This window comes from Trachurus japonicus, chromosome 8 (genome assembly GCF_045865225.1).
Source record: "Trachurus japonicus isolate A0001 chromosome 8, Traja_1.0".
Lineage (NCBI taxonomy): Eukaryota > Metazoa > Chordata > Actinopteri > Carangiformes > Carangidae > Trachurus > Trachurus japonicus.
In genome coordinates this window covers 28,063,947-28,080,179 of record NC_140914.1, presented here as the reverse complement: position 1 = coordinate 28,080,179, position 16,233 = coordinate 28,063,947, and the positions used below count along the sequence as shown (strand labels likewise).

The following is a 16,233-nucleotide window of genomic DNA, read 5'->3' as shown; positions in this document are numbered from 1 at the left end:
ATGTGGGTGTGATGCCAAAAGGAGTCTGAATTCACCCCCTGGGGCTGGATTAGGGAGCCAAACAGACAGCTGACAGTAGTACTGATGTCCGTGAGTGTTTCACCAGACCAACTTCTCTCTGTAGCTCAGGATCCACTGCCTCTCCCTTGGTTTAGTTGAGTTCTTTCCAGCAGAGTTACTCTCATGTTTTAGGCTACTTCTTTGCCTTATTCTGAATGCATGTGCAAAACATTCATGTCAGCATGTGATGTGTCACTGTATCATTTCAACATGTAAGCATATTTTACTTTGGCCAGTGTTCACAGTCCTCGCCTGTGACATTTGTGAGTTCTATTGGTCACTGCAAAGGATTTTCTGTTGGAGCTGTGATTCTGCCACTGATGCCTTTATATTATAAGGGGTTATAATATGTTCTTCAGAGCAGTTATGGAGACTACACCGAGTCTCTATTGTGAAGTAACTGAGGCTGGTCCATTAGCTGCTAGCATGCTGACTTCAGTGGAAGAAAAGATATGATAGAAGTTCGGTTGCGTTGGTTTCCACCTCTGGAGACAGATGTTGGTGAGTAAAGGGATTAAGTGTGATACTGAACTCACAATGATCCTCTAAATTGGTAAATCTAGCTAAAGTTAGTGATGAGCAGAAACACACAGATAGCTCTTGAACAGGTGTCACCATGAAAATATGGAGAACATCTTCAGCATCGTTCAGGGAACCAACAGTTCAATAATGTCTCAAAATAAAAAGACGGCCACATCCAGTGAACTGTACTGATTTACTTTGCTAACAAAGTTAACTACCAAACTAACTTTAAAAAAAAGTGAATTGTTCCTATATGTAGGTGATTTTTCATGAGGAGAAAAATATGACCACACCCTAAAAGACAAATGGCTCAGATTTGAGAAGTGACTGATTTGAGCGGATGTCCATGCATCAAATGTGGAAACAAGGCAAAAATAACGTAATAAATAACCACAATTTGTTTTTAAACCAATTATTTGATACTTTTATTTCCATTTATAAGTATTCATTTCAAGTCGACAATTTACATTACAGCCCATCGGCTCTCTGGAGCTGCCTACAAGTCGATGTACTGTATGTCAGCCATAGAGGGAGAAGGGGAATGGCGGTAAGACTGAGGGACACCAGATAAGCCTATAACAGGGGGAGGACAGGGGGAGGAAACTGTGGTTACTGCTGCCAGATCCCTAACTCAGCCCGAATCAACAGTGTTGTCACGCCACGATCATCAACGTCTTCATCATCGTCATTGTTGTCATCATTCAGTCCAGTGCTGGTGTGCAGAAGGGAATGCTGGGAACTTGGAGGACTCAGTGCAGTGGACCTGGAAAGGAAGTAAAACAAGTGAGAAATTATCACTTGAATCTTGGCTGAAGATGCTTCAAGTTCATCCAACAAATACATTTTAGAGGATTAAGTAATTTATTACATTTGAAGCATTTTGATTTCTTTGTTCCCTCATCACAATTAAAGAGACTGGATTTATCCCAAAGCAGAAAAGAGTGACCTGGTCCTCCTTTCACAGTTCCCATCTATTCTATGGATAATCCACACACTTTCCTAACAGATTTTTTTTTTTTACTTTTTAAAGAATTTTTCCAAGGAGAAATCTCTCAATTTAAACCAAAATTTATATAAAATACTTTATATAAAACATAGACTCTGTCCCAATTAAGTGTCCGGGTCGGATTTGAGTGGACACAACCAAGAACCTGAAGTAGCTAAATAGAAGTAAGCAATTATTCACTTTATCATTGACACCTTTTCCTGCTTTGATATCAGGAAATCCCCTGGAAATGCTTAATTGCAATGATGAAATTCACTGTCTTGACAAATTTCTGTTGTAAATTTGGCTTTTTGAACACAAGTTGCAGAACCACCAACTCAGCAAATTATAAAACATGCTTACATTTGAGTTTGGAGGACAACTCATGACGTCCCCTCAGCTGCACTCTTCACACAAGCAGCAAAGGCCTCCATCAGATCTTTGCAGCCATCGGCTCCCTTCTCTGCCACACTGGAAGAAAAAAGTAACAGCAATGAGACAGATTGCAACCGACGAACAGCATTTCATTTCACAAACAGTTGCAATATCACCTTCTCTCAAAGATGACACAACACTTGGAATAGAAAAAAAGACAAAGTATGTACATGTGTCTGGGTTGGGTTGGTAAGTTTGGTAGCAGAAGTCGACTCGTCCAAATAATTATGTGAATAATGACACTAACACCACTGTAAAGACAGAACCTACTAGGAAAATTAGGGATGAGACAAAAGGGGATGAAAGTGAAAAAGTGAATTCAGGCCGACAGATAATTTCAGGCTTCCATGCAGGACCGAACGTAGCAGCCGATACCTTCACAGTGCATTAGGGTGATGGAGCGAGAGAGGGAGGGAAAAGAGGGGGCAGAGGGAGGGATACAGAGAGCCATGTGGATGAACCCATCTGCTTGATAGGACACCGGGGAGGGAGGGAGGGTGGTTGCGTGATAATGCAGAGACGACAAGAAACGGAGGTAAGAGGCTGAGCCCACAGGAGGAGGGGCTTCATGGGAAATGAATGGAAACCCATCTAACCGGCTCCTCCTCCGTGACATCTGAACATCCTTCTGCTGGCTTTTCCATCCAATCCCCCTCCTCAACCCATCAACCAGCACGACAACACAACAGCCATCCATCCACGTCAGCCACCAGCTTTTCTATTTGTTCAGTGTTTAGAGTATTGATGCAGAGATTTTTTTTTATCAATCCATTAATTAAATTCATTACCATGTAGAAAATAACACATGCATGTATTGCATCAGCACAAGTGTTTACTGTTGGCTCTCCTCCAGCTGTATTCAGTTGCAGAGAGGCATCATGGGATATACTAACTGGGCCACAAAAGGTTACCCCACAGGATCCTTTGTTTCCCAGGAAACAAGGGACACAAGTCTTTGAAAAGGGGACGGTCTTCTTGTGCTACTGTAATGTAATCTGTCTTCAAACACAGACTTTGAAGGATGCAGCCAATTAAAGTATTTTTTTTTTATTCCATAGCCTACATTCTTCTTCCTGGTCGATGCCTGGTGCATCTATTACCCAGAATGCAATGGGACTGGAAAACGGGTGGAGATTCAGGTGTGTTATGCCAGTAGCAGCTCGACATAGATCTTCCAAAAAAGGGGACATATTATGGAAATATCAATTTTTGAAGGCTCTTTTGGGTGTTGGTCTTGCCTTTCGGCTCCAAAATGTGAAAACATTTTTGACTAATGTTCAGGTTCCCTAGGTTGAAATCCATGTGGTTTTATGAACCGTTGGTTGTCTTGCAATGTTGTAACTAGCTTTCAAATTTGCATAACCCCACCCCTACCTGGGACCGGTAGAAGGGGCAGGGCAAGCAGAGGTCATTTGCATTTAAAGGGACAGGCACTGAACAGCTGTTCTGAACAGGGCTGTTTTGAGAGGATGAAAAGAGCTGTGATGTTTGATCCTTGGGGTATTTTGACCAAAGCATATCACAGACATGTCTTTAAGACAACTGGGGACCATTTTAATTTCTGGAAAAGAGACAGAATATGTCTCCTTTAATCTGTAAAATCTGTCAAATTCCCCTTTAAGATTTAAAACTTCAAAAAAGTGACAGTTTAAGATAAAAACGTGCTAAAGTTACATTAGCTGAGAAGATGAACACCACTAATAAATATGAAGGTGGCGCCAAGAGATGTTTAGTCCGACTCTGCTCAAAAGTAAGAAAACTTCACTTATTCTGAGGCTATCATATTCAAAATGCAGCTTCCCATTTACTATAAGGGAGCAATGACTCTGAATGGTATTGTTCCAATCTAAGAGATGACAAGACTCCAGGAATAAAGACGCACCATAATGATGGGACGCACCATAATGAGGGTCCCTGTACAAAGGCAAACCATCACCAAGGTAAACAACAATCAGTTTCATTTTCAGCTCTGTGTGGTCACCCACAGTGGAAAAAGTTGTGCAAAATCTAGAAGGATGGAACCATCACAGCAGAGCATCAGAGCGTCAAAAGCATTTTTAATATACATAGGGCATCTCTGCTGCTTTATCTCTTTGTCCTGTGGCCGGGTGCCTGTTAGTGATGTAACACACAGCTGGCTGCAGCAGATTATCACTCAGCGCTTTACTTGGCCAGGAAGGATGAGATGAGTGCGAGTGTGTGTGTGTGTGTGTGTATGACCGAATGAGAACCAGTGCGTTTGTCATTGCGAGTGTGCATTTCTATTGGTGTGCTGAAGTGTGGCTGGGCTTGGACAGAGTCAATGAGGGCTTGTGCACTGATGGCCCAACACCAGCGCAGCAGAGTGTCTAAACCCTGAGGGTGTGTTGTTGTCAAAGTGATGCTGCTACAGCACCACTACATGCACACGTACAGTATGTGCTTTCAATCTAAGGCCCAACAGAAACTGAATGTAGGTGGCTGGAGGGAATTTATTGACCTTATTGTATTTTACTTATAGGAATAAAAGCATGGCTCCTGTGAAAACATACTAAACTTGTGATGCAATCATTATTCATATTATTAACCTTTATTAGGTAACTATGCTATTATTTCTTTCTCATCCATTTCAACTGTTCTAATTCTGCACAGTCTTGGTAGTTTGCATGCAAACAGGAGGATTACAGAGAGCATCAGAGGAGGGCGGTCACATGACCAGGCAGAGAGGAGAGAGGACCAATGACATCACCACTGCTGCAGCCATCACGCAGTGTCCTGAGAGGAAGCACGACCGTGAGCCAGGTCATATTACAGGGTCATAGGGCAAAGCCAGGTTGCCATGGGAACCTGTAGGAGGTTCTCAACCAATCTGAGCCAATCCAGATTCATTATACTAATAATCATGAGTGTAACATCACACAAAGCTTCTTATATTCCATCTGCAATCTAAACCAACTTCAGGCTGCACTGACAGCTGCATCCTGATGTCAGCGTGTCCTGGTCTGAGCACAGGCTGCTCAGGTTGGATGAACCACCACCACCACCACCACTACCTCCTCCCTCCTCCCTCCTCCCTCCTCCCTCCTCCTCCTCCCTCCTCCTCCTCCCTCCTCCCTCCTCCCTCCTCCTCCTCCTCCTCCTCCTCCTCCTCCTCCTCCTCCTCCTCCTCCTCCCTCCTCCTCCTCCTCCTCCTCCTCCTCCTCCTCCTCCTCCTCCTCCTCCTCCTCCTCCTCCTCCTCCTCCTCCTCCTCCTCCTCCTCCTCCTCCTCCTCCTCCTCCTCCTCCTCCTCCTCCTCCTCCTCCTCCTCCCCTCCTCCTCCTCCTCCTCCTCCTCCTCCTCCTCCTCCAATCAGGAAATGAAAGATGAATTATTTAGGCTGAGCTCGCTGTGGTCAGTCCTCTGGGACAAGCACGCACAATAGATCACTGAGCAGGTGCAGCAGGAAAAGATGATGTAGAGGCCAAACATTAGTCAAGCCATCATGTGATTAACGCTGAGTGGGCCATATTCCTTAGTGCACAAGAATCAGTATAATATCTCAGGTTGCCTTCAGTTTGTGTTCCAGCCTCTGAGAAAATACAGATCTTACCTCGTACGTAAGATAAGGAGTAAGATGATCAAAGATTTTATCAGTACTAAGCACATTGACAAGCTTTCATAAAAAAGGTGCAGTAAGAGGGGGGGAGGGGGCCGGTCCCAGTCCGACTCAACAGAACAGCACTCACATTACCGACTTCTGCCGAGTCACCAGATTCCATCATGAAAACTAGCACAGTTTCCACTGGTAAGAATGTACAGACATGTCTGCACATACAACTGCAGGCAATCAGTAACAGACATGTGTGTGTGTTGGGGAGGGGGGGATTCATGAAAGAGGCCGAGGATTCAAAGTACACAGACTAACCCCTAACCAACATGTTAGCTAAAGGAGTTTGCAACATACTGCACATGGTAATTATTAGCTCTGAACTAACACCTCAACATGTCACATACTGTTCTGTTCTTTGTCCACATGCGAACTATGGATCTGCTCTGTGTGTGTCGTGTGTTTCATGATACACTGTCTGTTTATTGATGAATGAGGGAGTCTGCTGCATTAGAGCATGACAGTCCCAAAAACTGAAACTAGATGAAAAATGTACACGTAACAAGTTGAAATGCTGCATTATTGTATTATTAGGTGTACAGAGAATAATAATGAAAAAGGCCTGTTGCTCATACTATGCCTCCGACTTTGCTAGACTGACCTTGACAAGGTCATAACTACTGCTGTTCTTTCAAAGAAAGTCGAGATTAAATTCAATTCTCCCATTATCCACATAAAACTCCCCTTCAAACTGTAGGAGAATGATCACGTCTGATGTCTTGGGGCAAGATACAGGGACACTTGTCCCCACAGCTGTGCAGGCCTAAATCCAATATGGCCGCCCCCATACATCTCGGGCTAAATGTGAATGTGAGGCTGCTGCTTTTTTGGCTCGACTCAGCTTTAAGGAGCAGGTGTCAGGTGAAGCAGTAACGTGATCTATGGCAGGGAACATGTCATGGTATCCTGCACATACAGTCTCTATCCATGACTTTTAAAAGATGGCTATAAATACACAGGGGTTGTGGTATTCATTACACAGTGTCAGCCATGTTGTATCTACAGTTGAGGTGTGGCCACGTTGGAATGAAATGGTACAGACAGGCCAACAGTGCAAAGATATTACATAGGGGCATTCATTACATAAGCACCCACATGCAGTATGGCGGTCTGAGGTCAAAGGGGAGAGTAGAATGATTAAAAAACCTCCATTATTATATTATCTAGACATGATCGTTTCTAATTGATCCACCTTCAGGCTCCGTGGTTGCCAAATTGTCAAATGTCACATTGGCAGCTGATGACAGACACTCATCTGAATGGCACTTAAAATGGAAGCGAGGGTCATCCAGGGCAGAGGTCAAATGGTTCACTTGCATAGGTGGTTCTCGAGACCCAAGATATTTCTAGCTCAGACAGATCACACTAAACCTGTTCAAAACCTTCAAATGGGAACCAGTGATTTTAGACATCCACGACTGTTTCCAACTGTCAGAGATCTGTCTTTAGAAGCTCTAGAAGGAGTTGTGTGAAATCTGGTAATTTACTTTAAATTATGTCACTTCAACCAATAGTGGTTGAGTCATGGTCGTATGAAAGTAAGTATGAAAAGTAAAAAAACAAGACTTCTGAAGTCCACTGCTTGGAGGCTACAGAAGGAGGCTACATTAGCCTAACATAACCCACCCCCAGACACATCATATCATTAATCTGAAGTCTGGCCACCTGAAACTGTAAAATCAATTCTTGCTTTTAGCTCTGTGTTTGGTCTCTACTGTACCAGCTCCTGAGGGGAATATTCACCTCATTAGCTGATAAGTGCTCCGGTATGTTGGCTAGCTGGTGTCAAACTGATGATTTGTGCTGAGCAGGAAGTGGCAAGATGGGCAGAGCCGCAGACTGAGAGAATAATTTTCTCAAAATTCATCATTGTCATAAAAATATTGATTACAAGTACTTAAACTTGAAGTTCCCTAACTGTAGCCTTTGTTTCTCCTGATTATTAGCTAATTTTGAGATAGCAAAGGACAAAAAGGTCAAAGGACAAGGCTCCAGAGGAAATAAAGGTTAAGTATTTTGTATACAGTGAGGGGCCACTGTGAGCAGCAGATAAACAGCTGCCTATATGTTTGCTGGCACAGGTGCCTCCTGACTTCTCAAGGTTAGAGGGTTGAGGTTCAGCTGCATGTAAAGTCCCACACACACACACACCAACCACCTGAAACCATGAGTGACAGAACATGTTATCACCATAAAGCTATTGTAGTGTTCTCCAAAACGCCCGACCTTGGCCGTAGTCTAGCTGCGCTTTAACAAGCTGTAATAAATAGTGTGACTCCTGGGACTCAACACCTGGAGCGGCTCCAGTGATTTAGCGCTGGATGATTTTAATTTATGTCTCACTCGCTCCAGCCTGTGACCTACAAAGCATCTCCAAGACACTGAATTAAGTTGGCGCTGTGCGGTTAGCCATGTGTCCATGTCTCGGCCCTCCCTCCCTCAACCTGCTGTCTTATCTAAAGGTCTCACATACCCCACCGACACCTTATCACGACCACGCAGCTTGTGGAAGTCTTGCGGCAAAGTGTTATGTCACTGCGCTTCTCTCGAAACTACACACACAAGACACACCTAACGGTTATCCATGTTGTTCTGTCCCCGCTGTGAATACATGGGATGAAAGCCTCCCAAAAATATCCCTGAGCTGCTGGTTTCCCTGACTGTTGACACAGCAAGAGGCAAGAGGAGATGGTGGGGGACAAACCGGACAAGCCAACGCAAGGTATTCTGGGGGAATGGGAGGCTAGTGACGCAAGCAGATTCCCAGCCTCCATCCATGCGTACGGATGAGAATGAAACCATCACCCTGCTGCCATACATCATTAACCCCCTCCGAATCACTCTTCCCTATGTGGTGTACCCCAAGTTTTCATAACCTTTCCCCCGCCTCCCTCTCTCCCCTCCAGACCAGCCCAGGACATTTCAACACGCAAGACTTGATTCTCTCTTGGCGGTTTTCTGCGTCCGCCGAAGAGACTCCATTTTAGCAATGGCGCATTTTAGGATGCTGCTGTCACCAAAATCGCCAACCCCTCCCAGTCAGACCTCCGCAAAGTGAAAATCATCTTAGAATTTTGTGCATGTTTTTTTTTTGCTTGGACACAATGGTCTGGGGCTCATTAGGGGCTCCGTTGGGGCTCATTAGGGAGCAATCAAGCATGTCACAAATGATTCAATTAAATAGGTTTTCTGCAAATGACTTCTGTCTTCAGCTGTCCATCTCGTTAAGCGTAAAAAAATTGAAGAACTTGGGAAGAACTTACGAAAGAAACAATCGGAAGGGGGGCAAACGATTTCAAAAGCAACAACCGATGCCGGTTGACTTTGGTGTTAACGATGAAGTCCTGATGTTGTTCACTTCAAGGTTAGGCGGACACCACACTTGCACCTTCCTTGCACCATGCACACCATCATCACCTACCATTTGTCCAGATCGGCCTTGATGGCGGCACAGGCAGCGGGGACGGGGGCCTCGGCGGGGGCGGCGGCGGTCTCGGAGTCCGACATGTCTGTGGTTGCTGCTGTTGAGTGTTGAGGGGGTGAAGAGTCCTGTCCGGTTCCTGTCCTCCAAAACGCCTATGGATCCTAGCGCCACCAACAGAGACAGAGAGAGACACGGAGACAGTGGAGATGAGAGAGAGTTGGTGAAAGGGGAGGGAGCACAGGAGGAGGTGGGAGGAGATAAACATGTGAGAGGGCGGCACACGTGTGTACATAGTGAGCTGGGGCAAGGGGGAGGAGGGTGGGGAGGAGGGGGTAGTGGTGGTGCAAGGGTGAAGGGGCAGTGACCCAGACTGAGGTTCAGAGGGGGAAGACTGGGGAACACATTTTGGGAGGACAGAGGAGTTGAAGTGGGCGGTGGTTGACCTTTGTTGATCGGGTCCATCATGTGGTTTAATATGTCAACTAACTACCACATCAAGGTCCAAGTGAGCTTCAAACCCAATGTTACAGCTCAGGCAGCAAGAAAACAGACCATAACTACACAATAAACTGAGTTCACAGACATATGTGGCTCATAGGCTACCTGCCTGAACATGCTCATCACACACTACATGACTAAAGGTTGTGGGGGAAAAAATGGCTTGAAGTCAGATACATGCATTTCTTAACACATGCACATTGTGATGAGTGAATTGATAAATATGTGTGAGGGTGTTTAGAGCTGCTACAACATCATAGTAATGGCAGCCAACCCTCCATTATCATCTCTAGCCATTGAATTCCGCCACCTAGTGGCAGCTTTGTGCATAGAGCGGACAGCATCTCCATCACAGCACATGGCAGCCATTCCTCAAAGGTCAGACAATGTGATGCAACTAAATGTCAGCAGCAGCTAAATGTTTGGGGCTAAACATACAGTAGTGAAAGGACACTTGTCATTTATAAGCAGCAGGCAATGTACTTATAGTGTAGGTTGTATTTATCCAGTACAAAGTGGGACAGTACCAAGACTATAATGTCCTTGGGGTAAAAACAACTTTTCCAAGGTCACATTCAAAACTTGATAGAAATTCAAACCCCCTCCTAGAAAAGTTTCATCTTAGGCTTCAACCAACGCTTATCTTCACTTTAAAGTAGTTTTCTATGCAAGAGACAGTCTATGACTTCTATACGTTTATCCATCTCTGTCATTGTGATGATCAGTACAGCTGTTAACACAGACACAGCTCTTATAATAAGATAAAGTGTGTGTTTTTGTGATTTGGACGGAGAAGGGGGGGGGGGGAAATCAACCTTTTAACAGGATTAGGACCTGATTGTGAAGATCATTATCGATCACGTCTGACAATTAAGAAATGTTACGTCAGTGCACGACGTCTCTCGGATGTTATGCAACAACTTGCACAAGAACAGGAACAGGAACATGCATGCATCGCTGTGGTGCTTGCAAACACTGTCATTTTGAAGAGTTTGCAACTCAGTAACGTTGCAAAATCTGAGTGTAAAGAGCAGCGACCACATGAATCTTCTCCACTTCAATCACAAGTTAAATAAACCCCGCACAGTAACGTTAACGAGCTCTCACCTGATCTGCGTTCCTCGACAACTCTTTGTCACTTTTGCACACCTGTCCGCATTTAAGCGCACCGATGACTTATGGGAAATGTAGTCCTCAGCGGAAAACTTTTAGGTGGGCTTCAAAACCCTTTCACAGACTCATTGCTGAATAGTTCAAGTCATTGGAAAAAGGAGACATGCAAACTTTTTTTCTGTTTTATTCTTTTTTCATTTATTTTATTTTTTAAAACAAAGCTTCACTACCAAAGACAAATCACATTAATGACCCATCTCTGCTGTTTCCTAAAATAGCACCATGCAAACTCATTCATATCCCAAAAGGCAGAAAAAAAGTGCACAGTACTAAATTGCATTAGCATAAAGCTTCTACCATTCAACTCCCTCCTGTGCTCACTTGCTCCTGCTGAGACAAGCCTCATGCATAAACCCCTCTGGTGTGGTAGGTCCAAAGATAAAGCTGGAGGTCAGCCACGAATGATGACCCAATAGAACCACAGCAGAGAGAAAAGTTTAAAGTGTCCTATTATCAGATTGTATGCAATGAAATATTAGACAGAACTGTACTGCTTAAAAAAGTACATGGTGTCCAAATCACACAGGTTGTATAAAAATAGTTTTTTTTTAACCTAACAAAGTGCACATTTTGAAACATATGGACATTTTTTTTAATGTAAAGTCAATTCCACATGTCACTGTGAGACCATGTGCACAGGGACAGAAAAGTACACCATGTACTTCCAGCAAAAGAAGCAGCTTCCTGTGCAGAAACCCAGTGCATGAGAGTGAATTCAACAAGCAAGGCTGGTAATTCCTACCTATCTGCAGCTGGGACGTCTTGATCCTGAGTTGGACGGCTCAAAAGTGAGGTAAGTGTGTGCAGGAACTGGCTGAAAAATGCCAAAGAGGAGCTTGAGTATGCTGCAACTGATCTCAGACCAGCGTGAGCTCGCTGAGAAGGGGGTGTGTAGCTTGGGTTTTATGGCCTCTGGCATGCATGTGTGTGCATGTGTGCGTTCGATGTATACATTCACTGCCAGGGGGCTGCAGACAAAGGAGGGGGGAGGGGAGGGAAAGAAGCTAGAAGAAAATGAGAGTTAAAAGGAAGCTTGAGGCAAAAAAGAGCAACAGGATTGAGAAAGTTAAAGATCCTGTTTGAGATTATGTGAGGGTAAAATGGAGCTAAAGAGAGAGAGAGAGAGAGAGAGAGAGAGAGAGAGAGAGAGAGAGAGAGAGAGAGAGAGAGAGAGAGAGAGAGAGAGAGAGAGAGAGAGAGAGCTGTACATGTGTAGCATGTAATGTGTGTCCTGCAGCAAGGTCAACATGAGCCAGTGAAATACAGCCCCTCTGGTTCTCATGTCTTTTCTTCATGTAAGCCCTCGTCTCCTCATCAAATCCTCACTCATTATGCAAGCAGCAGGTAAGACCCTCAGGCTCTGTGCTGACTCTGCATAACTAACCCCCGATTTGTTGAAACACCCAAAACACGCACACCCAAGCACAAACAGAAACCTGTTTTCCTGACAACAAGAGGATAGCAACTGGGGATTTTAGAGAAATGTGTGTGTAGTGCAGTGTAGTGAACAGTGTGTCCACTACAGGAGGAGATAAAATCAGAGGAGCCTTCAAAGTCAGTCTGTAGGTCACCAGGGTGAAGCCTGCTATGTTTGCACATGGTTCATGTGGGAAACTATACATTGAGTGGAGGCGGGGTCTGGCAGGAGGGGTGCTTCAAGCAAAGTATTATGGGAAATGCAGAGCACACAGGTGACCTAGAACATAAGGCTGGTACAGCTTCTTCCACAGCACTGAGCTCAGCTCCAATATTCAGCGTGAAACTCAGGCAAACTAAAACTACTTAAAGGGATAGTTCAACATTTTGGCAAATTGGCCCATTGCCATAATCGCTATAGTCATAGCAGTATAGGTTTGTTACCTTTAATTGTTGGTGCAAGCTATTTTTAGAACGGCGGAGCAGAGCTGCGAGCTGCTCAGAGCTACGCTACGGAGGCTAAAGGGATTTCTTGGTTCCCCTTATCAAACTCATCAAATACACAATCCAGCAACTCCAAAATGCTCTGGTGGACAAGTTGTGACCTGCACATTCACCACACTATGAGATAATAACAGAACGTTACGAGACAGAGTTGTTTTAGAGGTAAATACAGAGTCTGCTTGCTGAAAAACTGTCCCTGAAGGCAACGCGCATCAGCGGTTTAGCATGAATTTACCTCTAAAACAACTCTACTCTGTCTTGTAACGATCCGTTATTATCTCATAGCGTGGTGAATGTGCTGGTCACAACTTGTCCACTAGAGCGTTTTAGAGTTGTTGGATTGTGTATTTGATGAGTTTGATGAGGGAAACCAAGACCAAGACCTCTGCTCTGCCGTTCTAAAAACAAATTGCACCGACAAATAAAGGTAATGAACCTATTGCTATGACTATAGGGATTATGGCAATGGGCCAATTTGCCAAAATGTTGAACTATCCCTTTAAACTTAACAATTTAAATTAAAAAACAACTTTTTTTCCCTAATTCATTTTACTAATGAAAAAAAACCTTGCATCCAATTTCCCCCTAGACCCTGGATGTGAACAATTTTCTTCAAACATGGGACCTGATGTCTGACAAATGTGAAACCTGAATGCTATCACCTCAGAAGAAGTGGTAGCCTACATGGTACATTTAGTTGTCTGTGAATATATAATAACACACACAGTGATCCCTTACTTAATTTGTAGGTAGAGGTGTGTGTGTTTCCCCGCAAACACTATTTAGTGTCAAAGATTTTGGTGTCTGTCTCATTCTTTTTATACTTATTTAGTAAACATCCCGTCTCCATTATGTGTTATACACTGCAGCCTGAGACACAGTGACACATGTATGTGCACTCTGTGTACTTACTGTATTGGCCATCAATTCCTGTTCTCCCTCTGTTCCCTGTTTCTTCTGATCTGTTCATTTGCTGCAGTTGTCTCAGAGCTGCTGTTCCACATGTGTCCACCAGACGTCCCCAATGAGCTCTTGTCTCTGTCCATCAGGCCAGGTCTGACACTTTAGAACACTTATTTAACCACAACTACAGACAAGGTACAACTGATGCCAGACAGTAAGCTCAGAAAAGTGTATAAGATAATGTGCATTTTTAATTATGTGCTGGAAAATAAAAGAAATATGCTTCATTTGTTGTAAAAAAAAAACAAAAACAATGTTAACATTCTGAATGCTCTCTCCTGTTTAAAGAGATTTCTTCTTCCCCTGTCTCTGGCTCCCTGTGGGATCTGAGGGGGTTTTCTCTGTAATAAAGTAAGATCTTGACTTCATCTTGTAAATGTCCTGGGATATTAAGGACTGGCGCCATAAAACTGAATATAATGAAACAGAGTGTATTTATCCACACAAGCAGGGGAACAGGTCTGTTGTGTAATAATTCACAGTGGCCTGTAGCCTTCATGCAGGGTTGTTGTACTGAGCACATTGCAGGGGGCACATGGAAACATTTGTTAATTTATTTCCAAGATAAGTCAATATTCCCTGTCGTTTCATAAGCCCATTACCAGAAGTGTGTAATGTACTTAATGTAAATACCATAACTGAAAATGACTTTGGTAAAAGTTAAAGTCACCCATAAGAAAATCACTTGAATAAAAGTCTTAAAGTAGCTCACATTAAATGTATTTTAGTATCAAAACTATTTTGTGAAAAAATATACATAAGTATAGTATGCATACAAAGAAGCAAAACAACAAAAGATGGTTCTCCCCTTGTTCTCTTTACTTCACTTTCAGGTGTATGAAATAGATGTGGTATGATAAAACAAAAAAACCACCTGAGCAAACATGTAGAGTGAGGAAATCAAGTGTCTCATGTCTGCCTGAGAACATAACTACAGTATAAATAAAGCGTCTGTCTGCCTAAGAAAACAAAACAGTGCCTCCTGTGGTAACGTCTTCTGTGTCTTCCTCATCAACATTAACTGCGGAGGTAGCCATGTTGAGCTCCGCCGCCCCGCGCATCCCGCCCTTACCTCTAATCTTTGCGAGAGTACTGTATGTTGTTCTTCTCGTCCTCTCGCACACGAAAGTATATTTTTTAACTTTTAAATGTAGTAGAGTAAAAGTAAAAGTCCTGATTAAAAAAACTCAAGTAAAGTACAGATCCTAAAAAAACCACCACCTCCACCTCTGCCCATTACTAAAATGTTATGTGCGTTACAGCTCTATGGAGACACATGCCAAGTCACACCAAACACCAAAACAACCAAATATAGGCCAGCTGCAAGCAAACCCTGATTAATGGCTCAAAGGTCAAGTTCCTGTTGCTCCGCACCTAGGAGAGGGTTCAGAGGAGCTGAACTTTATATGTTACGAATGAGTTTAATAGAACAAAGGCAGGTTGATTTTTATTTATTATTTTTCATTCTCCACCTCTTGGATGTCACATAAATTACAAATTCTATCGTCTTCTGCTGTGCCAACATATCTGCCTGTCTCAATATGAAGACCAAGTATACCAGCTCTCAAGGGATCTTTTCTTTTTAGACAAATTATACAAAACATAATTTTCTGGGCCAAATACCTGTTTAATTTGAGTTCAAAAGAAAGATGAAGTAGAATTATTGTTTAAAATACAATACACTATAAGTGTAAAATGTCTTTGCCCCAATGAAAGAGAGAAATAAAAAGGATTTTCATCTAATAATCAGTTGTGTTAAGTTGAATACAACCACTTTTGGTAAAATAATCAATAAGATCGTATAACTGAGGGACTCACAGAGAGAGAGGCCGGTGCATATTCTCATTTGCCCAGGTCATAGTATTTCAAAGGAGGTTGACTGACCAGGCTGGGACTGGTCCGACCAGTGACTGATGAAGCCTCTTGGATGAGAGGTGAAACGTCTTCCTAGACAAATAACCAAGTCCAGTTGCTTTCGATTTAACCTCCTTAGAAACAGAGAGAGAGGCATGAGCCAGGTGAAAGATTCTTCCTGCGACTCTGAATAATTATTCAGAGTTTTAAGACTAAAAGACCCTCAAGACATTACAGCATAAATTAACAGTATGACATATGTTTGATTAACTTAATGAGCAAATACTGGAAGCAACAGCAGAGACCAGTCTGTAAATATGAAGATTTCCCCCTCACACCAATCTCACTGTGGAACAAGGACTGCAGTTTTTAATGGCAGGTGAGCTATTGACTTACATGGTGATCAGTGATTGAACCCTCACATGACGTCACAAATCTAAAGTTTTTACATAACACTGTGTGAACATTAGTGTTTTTATTCATCCACTTAATTAAGATCTGGAGGGAACTTTTTCCACACACGCACACACACACACACACACACACACACACACACACACACACACACACACACACACACTGGAGCCCCATCCTCTTGCATCCATTCAAGTCTTCTTGACTATGTTTCTCATTATGAACTGGGCCAAACTAGTTCCAGACAATTAGTGCAGAGCAGCCGTACTGCTGCATAACCAACGTGTTGGAGCACAGCAACTATAAATTGTAGGCAAAATGGAGCAAAAGGATGAAGCAGTGGCAGGAAGGCAGCAGCG

At 43.3% G+C, this 16,233-nt stretch overlaps 1 long non-coding RNA gene across 1 annotated transcript; it reads right to left on the bottom strand.

Annotated features, from left to right (window-relative positions):
- Positions 1-978: 978 nt before the first annotated feature.
- On the bottom strand, positions 979-9,272 carry LOC146983487 (uncharacterized). The gene is made up of 3 exons (XR_015036318.1): positions 9,050-9,272; positions 1,931-2,038; positions 979-1,345 (listed from the first exon to the last, which is right to left on the bottom strand). It is a non-coding gene; the product is annotated as an uncharacterized LOC146983487 (long non-coding RNA).
- Positions 9,273-16,233: the final 6,961 nt, after the last annotated feature.